The following is a 21,109-nucleotide window of genomic DNA, read 5'->3' as shown; positions in this document are numbered from 1 at the left end:
TGCCACTGGCATTAGATGGTGACGGTCAGACTGTACGTACATGTGGGGTTTTTAAGCTCCCTTTTCTTTCTGTGCTTTCAGACTTGTTCCCTTTGTTCTGCTCTTATGCCAACCCCCCTTAAAGGACACTTGTCATGTTTCCTCATGGAAAAAGTTAGCACATATGTAATACTTTAAGTACTGGTTTCCTCATGACTACTTTTTCAAGGTCTTTATGGACTAAGATGGGTATTGTGACATGAGTTTCTCCAGATTCACCTCTGCAGCTGTAAGTTCTAGAAACACTTTTTAATGAAATGAGCAGCTTTTGAAAAAGAACCTGAAACCTTTTATTCCACTATGAAGGCTGATGCTGATATATTATCTGAGTTAAATCATCTGGAGAGAATGTTTAGGTTTATTTTTATTTTTTGTCATTTTTATAATTATATATAAAACTAAATCTTAACAAAGTTCATTTGAACTAATAAAATGGCTTGAATGATCTTACAATAAATCCACTTAACAGTTTTTCAGTATTCAACACAAAATATGTACAGAAACAGCTTTTCTGAAGTCAGTTAGCATAGAAAGGAAGAATAATAATAAAATCCTTCATGAGATCATACTTTATTGATCTAATCAGCCTAAAACTGTATGGATTTTTATGTGGCTACATTTCTATTTTATTTAACTGAAACAAATGTCTAAAAATGTATGAATTATTAATGCTTAATTTTAACATTGTTTGGGTTTTTTTCTTATAGTGATCTCAACGAAACAAATCATCCACTTCAGGCACACATATTACATAAATCAAGAGATAAAGTAATTTATATGAATAATGTGGCTCAAATATTTTCTTACAGTACTTAAAATCAGTTCTGTGTTCGTCCAAGTACTAAGTACAAAAGCAAGTGTAGAACAGCTCTAAGGTAATCTTCTGGCTTGTAGAGGAAACAGTTCGTTAGACATGAGAAGACTACTCTCTCCTTGCTCTTGTGTCCCCAGAGAAGAGGAATAAGGAAGATCATTCAGTTGCTCCTATTTGCAACAGAAGACTGAGGATGATGAAGAATGGTATGCTGAAGACCAAAGAGATCCTTAGTGAGTGGTAAACTTTTCCACTGTTTGTTTGTTTGCCTTTTTCTTTTAATTTTCATCCAGTCAAAATGAAATCATTTATTGTCGCAGGAGGTGGGTTTATGCCTTTTATCTGCCTTCTCAGTTGCCAGGAAAGTGACAGCTGCATTTTGTCCTTCACGTGCAGCAGGCAAGGCATCCACTAGTGTTCCCAACTGTCATACGTACTTGCTAGAGAAAAGGAAACCAAGCTGAGAAGGAGACGGAAATTACGTGCTTAGGGAAACTCCTTGGTGTAGGAATAGGCAGTCATACAGCATATATTCTCATATTTGCTATCTCTGTAAAGCACATAAAGACCTTCAGAATGAACTTTTATGTGGTCTGCAACAGTCTTCTTGTAATGCTGGTTTGTAATCCTCCCTCTTCTGGTCTCTCTTTCTTGGATATCCTTCGCTAGACAGAGTGACTCTGCAAGCAAGATAAACACAACTTACAAGTACAGTAAAATTGTTTATTGGTTAATGCTTAAAGGCAAAGTGTCTGGAATTACTACCATTTAGACCAAGCATTAATTTGCTCACAAAGCCCAATGACACAACCAATGAATCTCTGTGACCAGGTGGTCATATGCCAGGTGGGAAAGAACCATCCAGTTCTTTGAGGGGATTTTTAATGTTTTATATTCTTTCAGGTAATTATTTGTCTTCTTGAGTCCTTGAGCTGCCAATGACTGCTGTCTCAACAATTATACTATTGTCTTTTTTTTTTACCTTTTTTATCTTACATAGTTTTAGCTTGTCTACATTCTTAGGCTATGCCAACAACTTTTTTCAGTAAAACTGAGCCAAGAACATGCAGCTATGCTACACCAAAAAGTCCACTGTTTAAAGGACCTGTCTCAAGTCAGAAGAGACATAAGCATCTCTGTTTACTGATCCCCTTTTATGGTGGTGAAGGTGATAGAAATGAAGAAACAGTACAAGACCTTTATAAAATGAATAGGGAAACTATTAAGTATGGACCACAGAAAATTCCTTTTTCTACATCTGAACTTCCCAGTGCAGATTCTGGACTAATCGCACTGCTGGAGAGTAGGGCTGTTGTTCAGGAGGACCTTGACAGCCTGGAGTAATGGGCTGACAGGAACCTCATCAACTTCAGCAAATATAAGTGTAAAGTCCTGCACCTGGGCAGGAATAATCTAGTACAGAATAAAAAGCAGCTTTGCAGAAAAGACCTTGGGATCCTGATGACAACAACTTGAACATGAATCAGAAGTGTGCCCTTGCAGCAAAGACCAACAACCTCCCGGGTGGGATTAACAAATGTGCTGCTGGCAGACAGAAGGAAGTACCACCCCCCTTCCTCCCCTGCCTTTCAACACTTGTGGAACCAGATCTAGAGTACTCTGTCCGGTATTGAGCTCTCCAGTAAAAGAAAGACATTGACATACTGGAGAAAGTCTAGTGTAAGGCCACCAAGATAATTAGGTGTACATGACAGAAAAGGATAGGCTGAGAGAACTGGCATTTTTCTGTCTTAGGAGCAAAAGGCTTATCAGGGATTGATCAGGATACTCTTTTCGTAATTGGAAGCTATGGAGAAGATGGAGCCAAAAACTCTCCTTTAGGGTGCATAATGACAGGACAATAGAAAACAGTTGCAATTTATATCATGGGAAGTTTGGAATACATTTAAGGGGTTTTTTTTGTCATTAATTTGGTCAGTTACAGGAACAGGTTGCCCCTGTTCCTTGGAGATACACTTGAGGACATTTATTCAAACCTCATCTGGATACAGTGTTTAGCAACCTACTCTCATTGAACCTCTTTGAGCAGAAGGTTTTACTACATGACTTCCAGAGGTCCCATTCAACATAAATTGTTTTATTTCTATTACACTTTCCAGAACAGAGTGAACCAGAATCAGTACCTCTTAAAGGAGACAAATCAAAGTGGATGGGTACATGGAAAGGGCAAAGACGGAAGTCCTATAAAAATTTTTGGGGCAAAAAAAAATAAAATTGGAGTTTGCAAAGGAAGTAGAGTAGGCAATAAGATAAAGAAAGCTGTGGGAGGTGTAGAGGATACAAAACTACATTAAAATTTACAGGCTTAAATGACTGCTTTAATTTCCATGTAATCAAATATTTTTCCATGTTATTTTAACAGATTTTGCACATGCAGTATGGATGGTAGACATAATTTGCCCATGCATCTCCATGATTTTTGGAACCTTCTAGATGTAGTCTTCATTCCTTATTTATATTCTACATGTCTCAAGTTCTGATGAATGCTTCCTCCTTCAACCTTGGATGGATCTTACATAGCTTACATAGAGAGGAAGACCTCGGTTGTGAGAAATATTATTCATCTAAACAGATCTGCAAGCTCTTGAAGCCTGGAAGGCTGTCTTATTGGAAAATCTGAACAAATTCAATATTGCCATCCATGTTCTCCCTCTAAAGAAAGCTGTTAATTAACATTTTGTTTTAAATCATGCCAAAATAATTTTCAGCACAGGAAGTTGCTCGGTGCTGATCTTGATGATAAAAGTAATGTTATGTAGAGTAGATCTTATTGTGACGTAGTCTAACAAGGAACATTAGTCTTGTTCTTTATGAAAATGGATGTCGGAGAAATATGAGCTCTTGCTATTGCAGCTTTGGAAAATGTTCAAAGACAGACCAAAGTTTCTTTTAAATAGCCTACCAGAAATATTATGTTCCCTGTATCAGTGTCATTATTGTCTTTGTTTTTTACTTTACTTACATTGTTTTAAATCATTCTCAGCCTAGAATATGGCTGTTTGCTTTTCCTTTATATGTTAACATTGTATCAAGCCAGGTGCACAAGTAGCTGGGAGGGGAGTGGGCACAGCCAGGACAGCTGACCCAAACTGGCCAAAGGGAACATGAGCCAGCAGTGTGATCAGGTGGCCAAGAAGGCCAACAGCATCCTGGCTTGTACCAGGAATAGTGTGGCCGGCAGGAGCAGGGTCATGCCCTGTATTTGGCACTGGTGGGGCCACACCTTGAATACTTTATTCAGTTTTGGGCCCCTCAGTACAAGAAAAACATTGAGGTGCTGGAGTGTGTCCAGAGAAGGTCAACGAAGCTGGTGAAGGGTCTGGAGAGCAGGTCTTATGAGGAGTGGCTGAGGGAATTGGGGTGGTTTAATCTGGAGAAGAGGAGGCTGAAGGGAGACCTTATCGCTCTCTACAACTACCTGAAAGGAGGTTGTAGCAAGGTGGGTGTTGGTCTCTTCTCCCAAGTTACTAATGATAGGACGAGAGGAAATTGCCTCAAGTTGTGCCAGGGGAGATTTAGATCAGATATTAGAAAAAAATTTCTTTACTGAGAGAGTGGTCAGGCATTGGAACAGGCTGCCAGAGGGGTGGTGGAGTCACCATCCCTGGAGGTGTTCAAAAAACCATGTAGATGTGGCACTTCAGAGCATGGTTTAGGAGACATGGTATTGTTGGTTGATGGTTCGACTTGATGGTCCTAGAGGTCTTTTCCAACCTTAATGATTCTATGATTCTAACATTAACTGCACAAGAAATATTCTTTAGTATAAACTTTAATATAAGTCCATAAACAATGTGGACCATTATTAGATATAAGCTAGTGTTGAGTAAGTCAGTCTTGGATTTAGAAACAGCATGACTATATTTGCACAGTCCTTTATCTAACTACAATGGCTGAGAATCAAGTCTCATTAGTCCAGACACGGCACTGCATCAACAAATTAGTATTGGCTATGGGAATCTGAGCTGGTATTGCTGTTCACTGTTGTGCTACGGTGCGTGAATATATGAGTTCTGGCTGCTTGCTTCAAGGTGAAAATACAGAGCTTGTGGATTCCAATAGCAAACACAGAATTACCATACACTAAGAAAACAGCAGATGTTAAAAAATAATTAGTTCAAAGCATACTGCAGAAAAAACTTCAACAGTTGGAATTTTCATTTTGAGGAAGCATGTATAAGCAGGTCTTTATTTAATGAAGTGAGCACTGAGAAGAACACCTTACCTGTCACAGAACATACTTTAAGCAAACAACAACAAAGATAAAAAGTGAAGTCCCTAAAGATCTAAGATGAAATGACGGAAGAATCATTTATTAGAGAAGCAAGAGAGATAAGGCGTAATAATCCATATATTGTACGCTTGAAAAAAGGCATGGGAAAGAATTGGAAGAGTATCATGTACAACTCTCTCTCACAAAAATAATGTTGTAGAGGTGAAAGCAATGTTCTTACGAGCATAAACACCCAAACCCAGTTGAAAATACTGAAGACATACAATGTTCTCAGTTTTGCATTAATGATACATTTGTGTTTGTATATCTTAGCAGTGTTTTACCCTCCTGATGCTACTTCTAGTGTTCTAATCCCGTATTCACCTTAAAAATAGTTTGATTGTTTTTTAGACTAGCACTGAGGGATATATTTTAGTCTTTTCTTCCACAAGTATAAGTCTCTAAAGAGATACTGGCCTGAAGCCCAGAAGTAACGCTACAGCCCTAGACTAATAAATCATTATTAATCAGATTGTTTGCATCACTGTACTAATGTTAATTTCCTTTTAATATCTTTGTGTCCAGAGAACTCAGAGTAGTTTCTTTCAGCACTCACGCTTTCCCAGTTCCTTCTGCTGCATTCAAAGGTTAAATATGTAAAGGAGAATCCCCCACATATGCAAAATTTGAGGTTCCAATTGATTATTATTTGATTCAGCTTTGCACTTCTGGATTCAAAGTGAGAGATCCTTGTTTTGCAAAGCATGATTTTGCAAGAAAATCTAAAACTACACCAAAAAATGTTTCTGTTTCATAGTTGCTTATCCAAGAAATAATTGCTTGTAATCATAATTCCTCCATGTTTGTTGTGATATTAACAATCCTGAGTTTTACTAATGCTGAAAACACCTTTGGACTTTGTATCTTCTCAGGTCTTTTCCGCTGTTCTGTTTGTGTACTCGCATACTCTTAAAATATTTATTGAAATTTTTTATCTTCAAAATATGTATAATGTGTCCCCTTCTACAGTAAAATAAATGAACTGAACAACAAAAGGTTATATGAAATCATTGAAAAGATTATATCCAAAAATAAATCAAAATATTTTAAGAATAAAGTAATGAATCCATTTCATTATTTCTTGCAATGAGAACAGCAATCTGAACATTGGGAAGTTCAGAATGTAATGCATCATGGACTTCCATATAAAGAGCAGAAAAGCAATTCTAATAAATAGGCAGATCATATAAAAATGATTTGTATCAATATCTATCAGTCTGAACTCTGACAGTACTGCACCCACTGTTTCCCCCAAAGTAGGCAATAATGAAAAAGTGTCTCTTCCATTTATGCATTAATTTCAGGACTGATTGCACCTAACCACATTGAATCTGTCCACATCCTTTTCAAGCATGGCAACTAATGATCACAATTCCTGTCATGTAGATCAGTGCTTCAACATCCGGTTGGAAATTGTCAACTCTGCATACTACAAATCTATGTTCTGTCAATATTACAAATGGATAAGTAGGCAGGTGCCATTTCAGAACTCCTCTCATACTGCTTTAAGCTGTGCTGAGCCATTTTGTCAAATAAAGTTCAAAAATATATTTGCCCAAGCTAAAAAAATGTTTGCCTCTATTTACTTTTTAATACATAATATTACATTTGTTCATAACTGGTTTTGTACCCTGACTCAATCAAATTTGAACTTCTAATCATGATCTACAACATGCCTAGCTGTGTAGACATTTTCCTTTGAAAAATACTTATTCAGTCCAACTTTGTAATTTTCAGCATGGTACTACTTTAAGGTATAATGTCCCAAACTAAAACACTGGGAAAAAATCAGAGATATTTTCTGTGCTATCTTTTTAGTCAAGCAACTCATACACAGGGGACATCTTAGGGATCTTATTCAGATCAAATTTAATATTTTTCTTATTTATTTCTCTCACTTCTTCATTAATGATGTTAATTTCAAAAAACAATGAACAGATTGGGGGGGGAATAAATGGAAGAAAGAATGCATGAGGAATAAACATGGGAGAAAACATTTAGAGCATACACTGCACTTTAATTATTGCACAGCACTTAAATGTTACAATGAAATAAAAGATCGATAAATTGCATCATGTTAATAATGTCAAATAAGGGACGTTGCAAACAATCTAGAAAAGGTCAGTGATGATTTACTTACTACAGTAAAAATGTACTTGACAACAGAATGCTAGCTTTTCTGAAGAAATGCACATTAAAAAAAGTTAAAGAAGGAGAATGAATGCTGTCAAATTAAGTAAGAGTACTTACAAACCAGGAATGACAAAAAGATAATCATGCTGACATCAAAACATGTGCATAAAATAACATCTACTGTTAAAAAGTGTAAAGAGTTTTGTTTGTAATGAATATTTTGACAGATATGTCATACGGGTTTCACCTCTCCTTCAAATTTCCATTTTATTAACCTAGAAGAACGAATGCAATAGAAACATTTTTTGGTAGCATAGTAAATGCACATATATGTGCATAAATGTTTTAAGATATACATATGCTTTCATAGTTTTACCGATGGTTGGAGAGTATGTGGACTGGCCTTTTGATTCTATTCTGATTTGTTTAATTTGTTAATCTCCTACCTCTGGTTTTAAGCTATACCCCATAGGAAACTTCCATTGGATTTCTATTTCCAAAAGACGTGGGATATTCTTTAGTTACTTAAAAGATGTTGATCTAAGGCTCATAACCACAGTGTGAACAAGTGCCCTTTTCAGGTCATGGATTTTTCATGTAGAGAAGTGAGGTCTGTAAATATTTTTGTTGGTTTTGTTTTTTTTTTTCCAGATGGAAAAAATGTGTTCTCGATTCTATGCATTTAAATTCGTGATATGATTTGCTTCACGCTATACCAATGGCAAGTCATTGCAAAAACTGTTCAATAAACAGAACTCAACACCAATCCATTTCTACATATATATGTAGGTATGCGTGTGTGTGTATCTACATATATGCAGTCTCACTGCCTGCCCATTTAAAGTCTGTGGCGGGTTGATCCCAGCCAGCACCCACCCTGGCCTCTTGCTTACTCCCATCTTCTGCAGGATGGGGACAAAATAAAAGGAAGGCAAGAAGGCTTGTGGATCAAGACAATGTCAGTTTAATAAGGAAAGCAAAAGCTGCTCAAGAAACTGGTGCAGAAAAAGGAATTCTTTCAGTGCTTCCCATCAGTAAGCAGATATCCAGCTACCTCCTGGGAAGGACCTCAACATGCATAACAGTTGCTTGAGAAGATGAAGATCACAACCATGAACTTCCCCTCTTCCTACCCCTTTCCCTGAGCTTTCTATTGCTGAGCATGACACCGTACAGTATGGAATATCCCTTTGGTCAGTTAGGGTCACCTGCCTCAACTATGTCCCCTCCCAGCCTCTTGCTCACCCCTAGCATACTTATTTTGATGGGACATGAGGCAGAGAGAGGAAGCCTTGATGCTATGCAAGCACAGTTCAGCAATAGATAAAGGATTGGTGTGTTACCAACACTCTTCTAGCCACAGATGCAAAGCAAAGCACCGTACGGGTAGCAAGGAACAAAGCTAACTCCATGCTAGGCCGATACCGTTGTGCAGGTGTGTAGGAAGAGGCAAATTTTACGCTGCCTTCATCTTTCAAATCATTACCATTTTACACAAAGAGAAAATTATGAGAATAGATCAAGAGTAAACCTAAAGTTAATACTACACCAAGAAAAGAATGCCAGCTTGAGTCAGTTTTTTTAAGTAAACTTTGGCTGGTAACGGAAACTGGAAAAGAACCAGACACTATAGGAAGAGGAAAATGTACTACTATATTTGGTCAGGATAGTGGGACAAACTGATCTGGTCTTACTGGCTAAAGGACCTTAAGACCTTCTATCTAACTAGCAGATAGAAACAATAGGAGTAGAACAACATAAATACATATATATATATACACACACACACTTTGTAGTATATTTAATTTATATAGTTAACATATAATTTTTTTAGATACGGAGAATATATCAGTCTTAAACAATACCATGGTCTTGCTGGCCATGTTGAAAAGTGGGTGGACATTGCATGTTCATATAAAAGGATGCACAGACGAGTTTTCAGTAAACCTTCACTATGAATTTGGGGACTTTTTTTTACACCATCTGAAGTAATACTATCATGTTTGTCTGGAGTTATGTAATGTAAAAATAAAAGAATAACCAATATAAGAATATCATAATGTCATCGGAAAGTTATTTGATGCTTAAAGCATATTTGCAGAATGTTCTGTAATTAGGTTTAGCAATTCTAAACATATTTTGTTTAATAATGAACACTTAATCACAGGGAAAAGTAATAAAATAAATTTTGAAAAAAGGAGATGGGATTTGTAACTAGGAATAAAGTAAATTATTGTGCTCATGATTCCTTGTTTTCTTGAACACACAAATATCAAAACCTGAAACAGAGCAAATAGCTCACCTCTTTCTGCTGAAAGTAATTAAAAATAAACATAAAATATGCTGTATAACTGTCACACAAATGAAAGAGTGGAAACAAAATTTACAATAACAGAAAGAGGAAATAAGCTTTTCTATTATTAGAATTATGTCAAACATACATAGTACTTTCCTCCAATGTGGAACTGTCAACATCAGTGGCAAACTTTTTTCCACTCACTTTAAATGTAGAGTCTAAAACCTATGAAGAAACTTACCTATAGTGACACTTGGAAAGCCTCTGAAAGGTTTTTGTTTCATATTGTCTCCAGTGCCCTTAATTCTGTTATGGGAATGGAGTATACAGCCAGTTGATTCACTGTCACACAGAAGTCTACCGGCTGAGCATTCTAGTGTTAAGTAAAGAAGAAGAGATAAAATTTATATATGCACAGCAAGAAGATAAGGTTGAGAAGAAAAGAACAAAAACTATGTTAATGTGCAGAAATTCTGGCATCTTTACTTACTACAGAAAACCAGACATCTCTGTCCTTACTTACAGAGATGTTGCAGGTGGTGAAACTAGTTTCTTTGCACAGATGTGAGACATCAGCCTAACAACCAAACTTTCTTGAAGCAGAACCAGGGAATTCATAACATTAATTTTTAGGTTCATCAACATTACAGATAAAAGGATGTCTCTAGTGTTGCACTGGGGGATACTTTGTTAAGTTTTAAATCAAATTGTTTGGGTTCCAGTCACAGGATAGCTGTTGAAATACAAAGTAAAATGCAAGAGCTTTCCCCACACACTTTTTTTTAAGGTGGGGTGTGTGTGGGGGGGTATGATTTACAGCTGCTGCTGAACTGAAAATGCTCTGTATAGGCTGCAGTTAGAGATGAAGTAATCCAGTTAAAATTTAACTCAACTCTCTCTATACTACACTATACTGCTATATCTTCAGATAACTTGTCAAATACACAGTGCAGTGCACATCCACAGCAGACCTGCTGAAGTAAGGAAGACCAAGAAAAAATTAATGAAAGAAAGATTTGGAGAGGAACAACTATATGGAGGGAAGTACAGCACAGAAAACAGAACAAAGAAATTAAACCGATTGAAGGTGTCGAAGAAAAGACACGTTTGCTGCAAATCTGTAACTAAACTATTGGTATAGTGTAGAATGTGATAATATAGTACAGTTATCTTCATAAACCTCCTGAGAAACTTGAAATAGCTCTTTTTCCTACTGATTCAGAAGCAGCAAGAAGGCCTTGTCCTTGACACATTTTTCTAGAAAACAACAGTTTGTGTAAGTGAAGAGATCTTATGGCCTTTGGACCGACCCACTGTAAAATTTTTGAATTTACTTTGAAGCATCATTTTTGCCTGCTAAATTTGGTAGGCAAAATTCTGAATGATTCAGTAAAAAGAAAAGTTCATTTCTATCCTTGCTTTCACTCTGTCATTTCATGCAGACGACTACAAGGACAATCAAGCTATACATATCATATTCAGAATAAGAACAGCAGCCCAAAATTCTTAACACCTCACCATGATACTCTGTCCTGGTAGCATACATGCCTTGACCCCTCAGAGCAATTTCAGCCTGACACACAAGAAGAACGATGGGAGGGAGTTAGAACAGGGAAAGTTGGAGCCACTGGAAAACTAAAACTAAATAATCAAATAATAGAAAACCTCACAAGATGTTTTAAATTAAAAACAAGAAAGGAATGTGAATAAGGAGAGACAAAAGCATAGAAATTATTGAGGGAAAAAAAGACACTAAAATTGCTGGGCATTCAATGAAAATGGATTGCCAACCAAAGAAATCAGATTTTTTTGTTTCACCAAACAGCTAATCATCTTCTACTGTCCCATCCTCAAATATTGATAAAGTGTCAATAACAATATGATACCTTATAAGTTTTCCTGCTTTTTCCTAATTGTTATTTACATCACAATGTACAGTCTGTAGTGATACTTAAGCTTTTTAAAATATTTTGATTTGTAACTATGTGCAACACTTTCTGTGGAAAAGATTACACAGTGCTGTATGATGAAACAAAGTATTACCTTGTCAACACATACTTGCCTTCCCAAAAACTTATGCCCCTTTAAATCCTGAATATTCCTTTCTGAAGGAATTAAAGATTCTTAGTGCTATATATATAATAATGGTCCCTTGCAGCCTTGTTAATATTTTTTCATAAAACTCAACCTTTGAACAAAAACCTTTGAAGAAAAAAAAATTGAATCATTGCACACAGCAAATCTTAGTGGCTATTACCTGATCTTCCTGTATTAGGTCCTTTTAATCGTTACTTGATGAGTAAACAGATTCTCCACACTAAAATACACGAGGTCATAGCCTGCAATATCTGACCTCATATTTTTAATTTACAGTTATTTATGCATAACTAAAGGTCCTTGAATATCACTGTGTGACATTTCTTTCTCTCCTGCTAATTAAATCACATATTTTAGTAATTTCAACATATTTTGGGCGTCAAATGTAAATACTAATAAACATTTTTTTTCTTTTGCAGCACAGGTCCATTGACATTATGTGTATACATACACATGATAATTTTGATTTCTCTTTTGAAGATATATTCCTAAATCTAGCCTGAATGCACTGAGCTAGACAAGCTTTGGTTTCTCTCTTTATCACCAAACATTGAATAAAATCACAATGTTTTCTCAATGTAGAATATTTTTTCATTCTCTATTCTTCCCCAGCTGCAAGCATGACTTAATATTCCCCCAAAACAATAAAGGCACAAAACAGGAAAGACTTTGTCAAACTCACTGTATATTTTATTGGGAAATACCTTCAAAGAAAGGAAATGAAAACTCAGGTATATGGATAATGTATTTGAATACTTAGAGCTTTTTCCCTCTATCAAATATTAACTGGCTGCCATCTAAATGTGTACCTAATATAGATCATAAAAAGTAAAATACAAATTGCATATTTCAATTCCTTAATTTTCCCAGTGGTTGTGGAACTGCTCCAGGAACTGTACCCTTATGAGAGTGTGATCTTTACTAAACATATAAGTGTAAAAGAAATTATGTCCGCACACTGAGAACATAAAAAGAGGGAATAAGGTACTACTCTACATGGTTTCCCTCCCAAGTTTTGTAAGGTGTAGGGTTTTACTTATTTCAAAGTAGTTTCTCTATCCCTAACATGACTTCTCACATATGAACAGACTAGAATTCCTCCATATCATAATATTGTTTCTAAATTAAGATTACTTCATTGCGTAGTTACCTCGTGTGCTGCAAAGTCAATTTAGCAAGCCTAAGATATTCCTTCAATTATATTTGACCTAGAAGGTAAAAGTCATGAAGTGATGTATCATAAAAGACATCAACTATTCTACATCCTAATTTACATAAGCATAAATTGTTATAGAGTGGATACAGTATGTAGCATGTCAGGTGGTTGTACAAGTACATAATGGTTATAACTCTAGAACTTTTCATTTCAAAGCAAAGAATTTGCATGTAGCTCTCTACAGATTTCCTTAAATTAACCTGGAAAAGAAAAAGATTATTGAGGAACAAAAAGAAAAGTAAAGTAAGTGAAAACAGTAGCGTCTAAAGTATTTTAGATATGGAAACTAAAAGGTTGCCTAAGCAGAACTAGTAGAGCAGCAGCGCACACAAAGATACTCAAACCCCTCATTCAGGTTGCTACTAGGTAGTAGATATCATGTGGATGCCTTGAATGTCCCCTGAGATTATACCAAATTAGGAATAAATTTTTCACTGGCATGCATTTTGGAGAATGATCTCACATGATTTACAAGCAATAGTCCTGATTAAAGAATAATAAAGAGAAATGAAAGAAAGAGTCTTCATAGACATGACTCTCAGACTTTGAATTAATTTTTTGAAACTCTATATTTTTCTTTTTTTGGCACTCAGAATTGTCGTTATTAGTCCCTATTTTCCAAAAATATTAGGGATGCAGTGAGGCAAATGTGGACAATGTATCCTTAAATCTACTTTGCACAGATATTAATATCACTTCTACTTGGATACATTTCACTCAACAATGAGCTTACTGGTGTAACTAAGGTATACTATCCTTTAGCTTTTTCAGGTATAGCTTTATCTTTTAAGAGTTGTTAAAAGATGTTTAAAACATATGGTCCTATATCAGCAAAAAAGACTACAATATAATAGCTATTGATAGAACAACAGTAACAGTAAATAGCAACTAGGAAACAAATGAAATTTTTTATTAGGTATTGTCTTATTCTGTATTAAAATGATATGTAAAACAATGTTCTGTTTTTTCACTCTGAAAATTCAGCTCTTTGTTTGACTTTTCTCATTTAAGGCATAGTTTTTACTATATTGGTTGCTATCAAGAAATACTATATGCAAAAATGCAGAAATCATGAAGTCTGAATGAAAAGGGGTTAAACTTCGATACAGAAAAAAATGTTTATATAGTGATTACTTATCTGTCATCTAGAGTTTGACTAAATCCAGCAGAAGCCCAGGCAAATACGCTCTTAAAAATTTAACATATACCACAAGGAAACAGAGTATGCCATTCTCCCCATCTTCTAGGCACCTGCCTCAACCTATTTTGTAAAAAAATGTGAAATTGCTTTCATGTAAAATCATGACAGTAGGAGAAATGAAAAGAAATCCCATTAGAAAAAATAAAGCATTTTTTCACCTTCAATAGCAGCTTTTTGTTTAAGGGAAACAAAATCAAAATGATCATCTGATAGATATTGCTTATTTTAGGCAGATCTAGTTTGTACAGTTTAATATCTTAAGTTACTCATTGAGATTTCTTTGAGTAGCATATACACAAAGAGGTTTACTGATAACACTATTGATAGAAAATTACTTGTAAGTTAAGATGGAATACTAACACTATGAAATTCTGTTCTAGCAGTCACTGTACCAGTTAATCACTGTTGTCAGAAACAAACAAACAAACAAACAAACTAGCCATTTGAGTAATTTGATCTAATTAGAAACATTTGATGTCATAGTGCTGCTGACTTCTAAATCACTAACGGAACAATATTCTCAAAACATAATAACCAAAATCTGAACCATGGTCAGTTAAGCCATTTAAGATTATCAGAGTTCTAAACATCTAAAAAAACTTTGTGAAGACTTTCAAAGCATGGTTTTAAAAACTAGACTCAGAGGAGAAAATCTGAGTTTTCCTCTGAGACTTCAGAGAAAATTGATGTATTGGAGGTCTTAAGCTACACTTGCCACAGTACTCCTTACCTTGAAAAATTATAAATAACACCCCCCATAGAAAAATAATAGTAATTAAAAAGTTAATTTAAAAAATGTGGATTAATTCTGTTTTGGATATCAATTTAAGACACATGAGTAGGAATTAATTATGAAACTAGAAGTTAATGATTATTCTTGCAAAGGAATCTTGAAAAGGTCATACGTTTGAGGTGTAAACCTGCCCTAAACTTTTTTTAAATTTTACATGACAACTTGCATATAGACATACTCATGGACATTGATTTGTGTGCACACACTCATTTCAAATGTGCATACACACAAAAACTATCTTAAGAGAGGAAATGTCACAAAAAATGAATGAATGGGATACAATTCATTCAAAGTATTTGAATATGAAAAGATGCTGTTTTGTGTAATTTGTTCAACAGCATTATATGGATTCCCCACCCTCCCCTCCAAAAAAAAAAAAGAAAGAAAGTAAATAAATGAAAAGTAACATTGGATAACACAGTATCTTGGCTTAAGATAAAAATTATTTCAACCACAGAGGTATAGATACATTTTAACTTGCCTAGGTAGAGTATACCTAAGAATTTTTGAAGTATTATTAGAAAAAATTTTTTTAGGTTGTGTGGCCTTGGAAACCTTGAAAGGTTTTTGAGAAAGTAGAAAATAATGCTCTAATGCTTTATTATTTCTCTGTTAATACTTTTAGGGTTTAACAGAGTGATTCAAACAGTTCCACCCTGGAAGTTACTCGTCTATTCCACTCAAACTATCAGAAGAGATAATATCATAAACCCAAACTAATTTGCATTAACTGTAGTTACAAAGAAGAAATGTACATTAATATAATTAATATAATTAATACAAATTACTGTGGCTGTACTGTAAACACATTTTGTCCTACTATCTGCTGTATTGGTTTTATTAGATTTCAAATATTATTGATAAAGATGATAAAATAAAATACATTTTTTCTGTATTAGGCTTCATATGACATTCTGAGTAAGAGGCTCAAACAATACCAAATCAACATGCTGCATGTTTTAAATAGCTAGATTTATTGAGACAACCTATGAAGGATTGTCATGAATTCTGTAATACTATTTAAAGTCAAGAATGTATTTAAAAATATGTATGTTTTACTTTAATACGGTCTATTTCAATCACATTTACTTAGACATGAGGTACTACTTAATTCACTGAAGTCCTATGGCCTGCATTTTGCCACATATGAGACTTGATTATAGTACTTCTTCTGGCTTTATGACATATGAATCCATTAATATCTGCAGAATTAAGCAGTTTTATCTCTGGTAGTTAGACTTGTGTGACTGCATTAAAGGAGGCTAAAAAGTTACCGTATTTCAATGTAAAATTCTTTCTAATGAACTCTTACATAAGTAAAGATAATAAATATAATCTTTAGAAAGACGAAGCCTTCAGTATACCTTCCCAAGTTACTTAGCTTACTTGGGAACTAACTAATTTGGAAGCTTAATGGAACCAGTTGCTCCCAGCAGCAATTTTCCTCTACTGGGGGAGAATCACTATTCATATATGAATTTGTATTATGGTACATTGATAATCCTAGCTTTATCATTAATAACTATTTTGGTTGATTTGATTAGATTTTCACTGAATATTCATCTTTACATTAAATCTGTCTATACTCTCAAATCACCTTATTAAAAAAATATTTATTCAAGCAAATGACTAGCAATTTACAGTAGTTTATTTTATTAAAAACCCTAATGACATTATATGTTTAAAAAATGCAAAATATGTAAAATGTTTGTCATAAAACTAAGTGAAAAATTTAATCCAGATTTTGTGTAATATTTCTTCAACTAATATTTCCAGATAACATGTATGTAATGAAACCTTTGCAACCTAAAATTTGTTTTCTTCAACCAGTATCTTTTTTGTTTTCCCCCTGAATGTTTAAATGGTCTCATTGGAAACACTTTGCTACTGTACAGCCCACAGGTGACAAAAACTTTCATTGAATAAACTTCATTATATTCTTTCTGTTCAGGCCCAGTCATGCTTCACAATGAATACAATACTGTAGTGAAATTATAAAGCAAATAATCCATCTCCATTGGTCCCTTTCTGTAACAAGAGGGTGAAAGAAGAGTATTAGGCATTCTACTAATTCTTTTGATTTTCCCACTTTCTCATCTACCCGCATTCCGTCATCCTTCTTTTTTCTATTAAAAAAAAAAACCAAAACAACCAAAAAAGCCAAACAACAAACCCAAACTCCAATAGAACAAATCACCTTAAACATAAACAATAAAAAACTCAGACGTAGGGAAAATCATATATTATTTTAGCTTTTTTTTTCTCTCTGTCATAAATAATTCCCTTTTAAAACCTTGTCTTTATATATTGGATATTGTTCAGAGCAATGACCAGTATTTATGCCTGTGAAATATTTAGTACACTTATTGGTGTAGCTGTACGCTTCTATGGGAGAACTTATCTTGGGCCGCATATCTCCGGGACACAGGGCTCTACCCACCCTGGGGACAGTGATGCACAGACATCAATATGATGGATACAAAATGTCCGTTTATTTAGCTGCGTCACACGCTTATATAGCTCTTGCGCTTCCTGTTCCTGCCACTCCTATGGGGAGGAGTCTATCTTTCCGTCACATCCCGTGATCTTCCGGTCGCCGATCCCTGTCTATTCCCCTACAATTAGTAACAAAAATAGATAAATAACTAAAACATATCATTTAATGAATTGCTGGGAGAAGGTAACTCGACAGATCACATTATTCTCATCTAAATTTGGACATAAATTTAGATGATTACGTGTGATGCATACCTACACTTCTATTACATTGAGTGGAGGCCTGGCCATACAATCATCTGGAGAGATTTTCAGATCATCTGAAAATATTTGATCAGCTCAGTCTTTCTTCAGCCCTTGATTCCACTCACTGAATTGATTATGTCTCCAATGACCATACTGGGAACTTAAAAACCTCCCTCACGTATTCCCACACAAATTGTAGACACCTAAAGTTAGACAAGGTGAAACCCTCCCCCAAGAGTTTAAAAAGGAATGTTCTGTTATATTGACTAAATAGTTTTAGCAATATTTCTCTTGTTTTTGCTGAAAGTGAATTTTACAGCTAATGTTATTTAAATATTTCCTTATCCAGTGGAAAAATCATCTAAGAACATTCACTTATATTACTTCAAATACTAAGCTTCAGTTTCCTATACTGTACCGAGGCTATTACCTGAGTACTGTCATATTTTATCAGTCTTTCCACTGCACAACAGTCCAGCCAGAGAACTTTGAGCTGAGTGGTCTTCTAAAAACTCCTCCTGTACGTGGCAGCGTTTTTCGTGTGTCTGGGCAATCTATTCTTCCAGTCTTGCTATGCGATTTTCATGCTTTAAGCTTAAAAACAGTTTAGATTATATGGTATAATTTAGATGGAAAAGCTTTCATTCCTGCCAAATATTCATTTCTTTTTGTAGAAGTATCCAGTTTAAACAAACATTTTATTATATTTTTCCACTGATCTCAATCCCTTTCATCCCTGCTTATTAATTACAGGGATGAAAATTACAAACAATCAAACTGCATTAATTTTTACACAGCTGTGTCAAGTTAAAAGTTAAAATAAATAAACAAACAAACAAAAAGACATTCTTCTCCATAAATATATATGCAGAAGAGGGGGAGGGAGATACAACTAGTTGTCTTGAAGTTTACTTGGCCTTATCAGTAGAAAATGAATTTAACCCAAATATCCAGAGCAGGCAAGAAAATTACTGTGGAGTAAGACAGAATGCAAATATTGTCAGATTGTTTGCATTTCTTTCCCTTCAGTAAACATAAGGTAGCCTATTCCCTTTTTCACTGAAAGAAAATCAAAAAACAGCATTGCATTTTTTTTCTCTTAGACTCTCATTTCATACAGTGAATTGCTGTAGAGCAGCTGGCTCCTGTGTGTTCACATGCTCATTTCCTTTCTGTTATAACTTGATCTTCTTCATGTCCCTTTATTCAAATGGTATTCATTTTTTTATTTTTGCTGATACCTAAGACAAGACACTTCACTATCCTGTGCTCCAAAATCCTTCTATATAAAATTCAATTTTATACCCCCAAAAAATACAGAAATATATGCAGATATGAAAGCCTAGTATTTTTTAAAATTTAAATTAAATTACACATCCTTAGCAAAATGTGGAATCTCTGAATGTAAAGTGCTAGGTAAGAGTTAGATGTTATCACCACAACTATTATTTACACATTCTTTAAAATTTGCATATTTTTTTCATCAAGAAATATTATTAGGTATTAAATAATGCAATTACTTGCCTCAGTCCAAACTGAAGGTAATTGTGAAGTTCTATAGAAATGTCTCATAATGTCATGAAGCATTAGAACTCTCTTTTCACAAACAAAAGATAAGTGCAAACGGTATTTTCAGGTATATTACTGCAAATCTCTCATGTTTCATGTTTTCTAAATCAAAATAATATTTCACGTATTCAAGTATGTTCCTTTTAAAGCTTCTGTACTAATGTTGTATATCTTTACACATTACTAAAACTTATAAATTATTAACACTACATATTGGGCAGACAGAGATATTTATAGGAGTAAGAGCTTTAAAGATTAATTTATCACTTTCTGGAAGAGTTTTTGAAAGTAGGCCTGAGTAGAATAACAATTATAAACTTTTTAAAATTCACATTTTTAGACATTTCAAGAGACTAACTGGTACAAATCCAGAATGGGATGGTGCTAATAATTTTTCCAGCAGTAGTAAGAAAAAGATTTTTCCAGATTCTTGTATACTATATATTTATGTGTTATATCATTTGGAAAGTGTATTTAATAATTAAGAGTGTTGATGTTCACCATCAGCTGATGTAGATGATAAATAACTATTGTTCTTCCCATTAAAAATCATGGCTAAATAAAAGAAATGTTTTTAAGGTTTCTATGGAAAGGTGCTTCTTTAATATTACCTTGAGTTCGTAGATTTAGAAAGTTGGTTTTTTCTTTATCCCCAAATTCTGCTGACTTTGCATAAGTCAAGAGCCAGACATGACTACTCTGACATTGACAAAAACTACTTCTGCTTCTCCACCTAAACAGTCTTGCAGCCCATGTAAGCAAGATGAGTAGGTCCAGATGACCATAAAATTCAGCGTGGATGGCCTGTTGTAGAAAAACATATTATTTTTGGCCCAGTACAGACAGCATTAAGGGTCTGAAGAAGGAAAATCTCAAAGACAAGTCATTCAGATTGAATTTACAGTTCCTACAATTCTAGGGAGTTTCTTTAGAAGTAAGTCCCAAATGAGTAAGTCCCCAGGTCCCAGCTCATCTAGATGACACTGGCTAGCTTCTGCAACAAAGTAGTACTATGTAAATTAAATATGCAGGCAAACAGCATGCCATAATTCTTTAAACTTTGGGCTGGATTCTGTAAGGTTGTAATTTAACACAGATTAACTTCTATATTTTTCCTGACAAACTGTGTGCTTATCTCAGGTTTTTGATCAGCTTCTTTTCTGGCAAAAAGTAATTCAAAATAATCCCCAAAAATTATTTTCCCACAAGTGTGAAGGCTTACCACTTCCTCAAAGTAGAGGTCAGCATCAATTTCTTATTGTGTCCAAGCAAAAAGAGGCAGCAAAATTAGATAAAATATCTCAGTACTTCTTCTGGAAGAGATACGTTCTTCCCACTCTTGGACTATTTTAATAATAAAGTTATATCTTACTCAGAGACCAAGCAGTCATTGTGTTCTTTTTTGTACAGTGACAAAATAAACTGGTGGTAAAAGACAAACAAATATTAGGTGTATGAGTGAATATTTTCAATTGCTCTGTAAAAAAATGATGAATGTATATTATGGTAAACTCACTGAATTATTTGCATGTTGTTCTAGCAAAATGTAATTGGAAAATAAATCTACAGAAAGCTATTTCTCTGGAAATACTTAATAGCTATTAAGCAAATATACCAGCAGAAACAGTTGCCTGTTGTATAACTAGGGTGTGTTCCCTGACGTACTTCTCATCTCGTAGATGTCTGTGTTGAAGTGTGCATCCTGTATATGCAACGTCAGGATCATTTAACCAGCACCTTATGAGTCTTTATACAAACCGACCTCACTCTTCAGAGTACCCAGATACTCATCAGAGTTTCATATACTGAAAAACATCACGTGCATGGGAATGAGAGAATAACTGTGTAACTACATACGAAAAAGCTTCTTAAAGGAGTCATTTTCAAGAAAACAAGTATTTCATATTCTTCATTA

General features: G+C 34.6%; 1 long non-coding RNA gene across 1 annotated transcript; it reads right to left on the bottom strand.

Annotated features, from left to right (window-relative positions):
• Nucleotides 1–338: 338 nt before the first annotated feature.
• LOC142053507 (uncharacterized) lies at nucleotides 339–13,629 on the bottom strand. Its single transcript, XR_012659242.1, has 3 exons — nucleotides 11,095–13,629; nucleotides 9,818–9,949; nucleotides 339–1,533 (listed from the first exon to the last, which is right to left on the bottom strand). It is a non-coding gene; the product is annotated as an uncharacterized LOC142053507 (long non-coding RNA).
• Nucleotides 13,630–21,109: the final 7,480 nt, after the last annotated feature.

Source organism: Phalacrocorax aristotelis, chromosome 2 (genome assembly GCF_949628215.1).
Source record: "Phalacrocorax aristotelis chromosome 2, bGulAri2.1, whole genome shotgun sequence".
Classification (NCBI taxonomy): Eukaryota; Metazoa; Chordata; class Aves; order Suliformes; family Phalacrocoracidae; genus Phalacrocorax; species Phalacrocorax aristotelis.
Note: the sequence above shows the minus strand (reverse complement) of the source record. Positions and strands in the feature narration are given on the sequence as shown.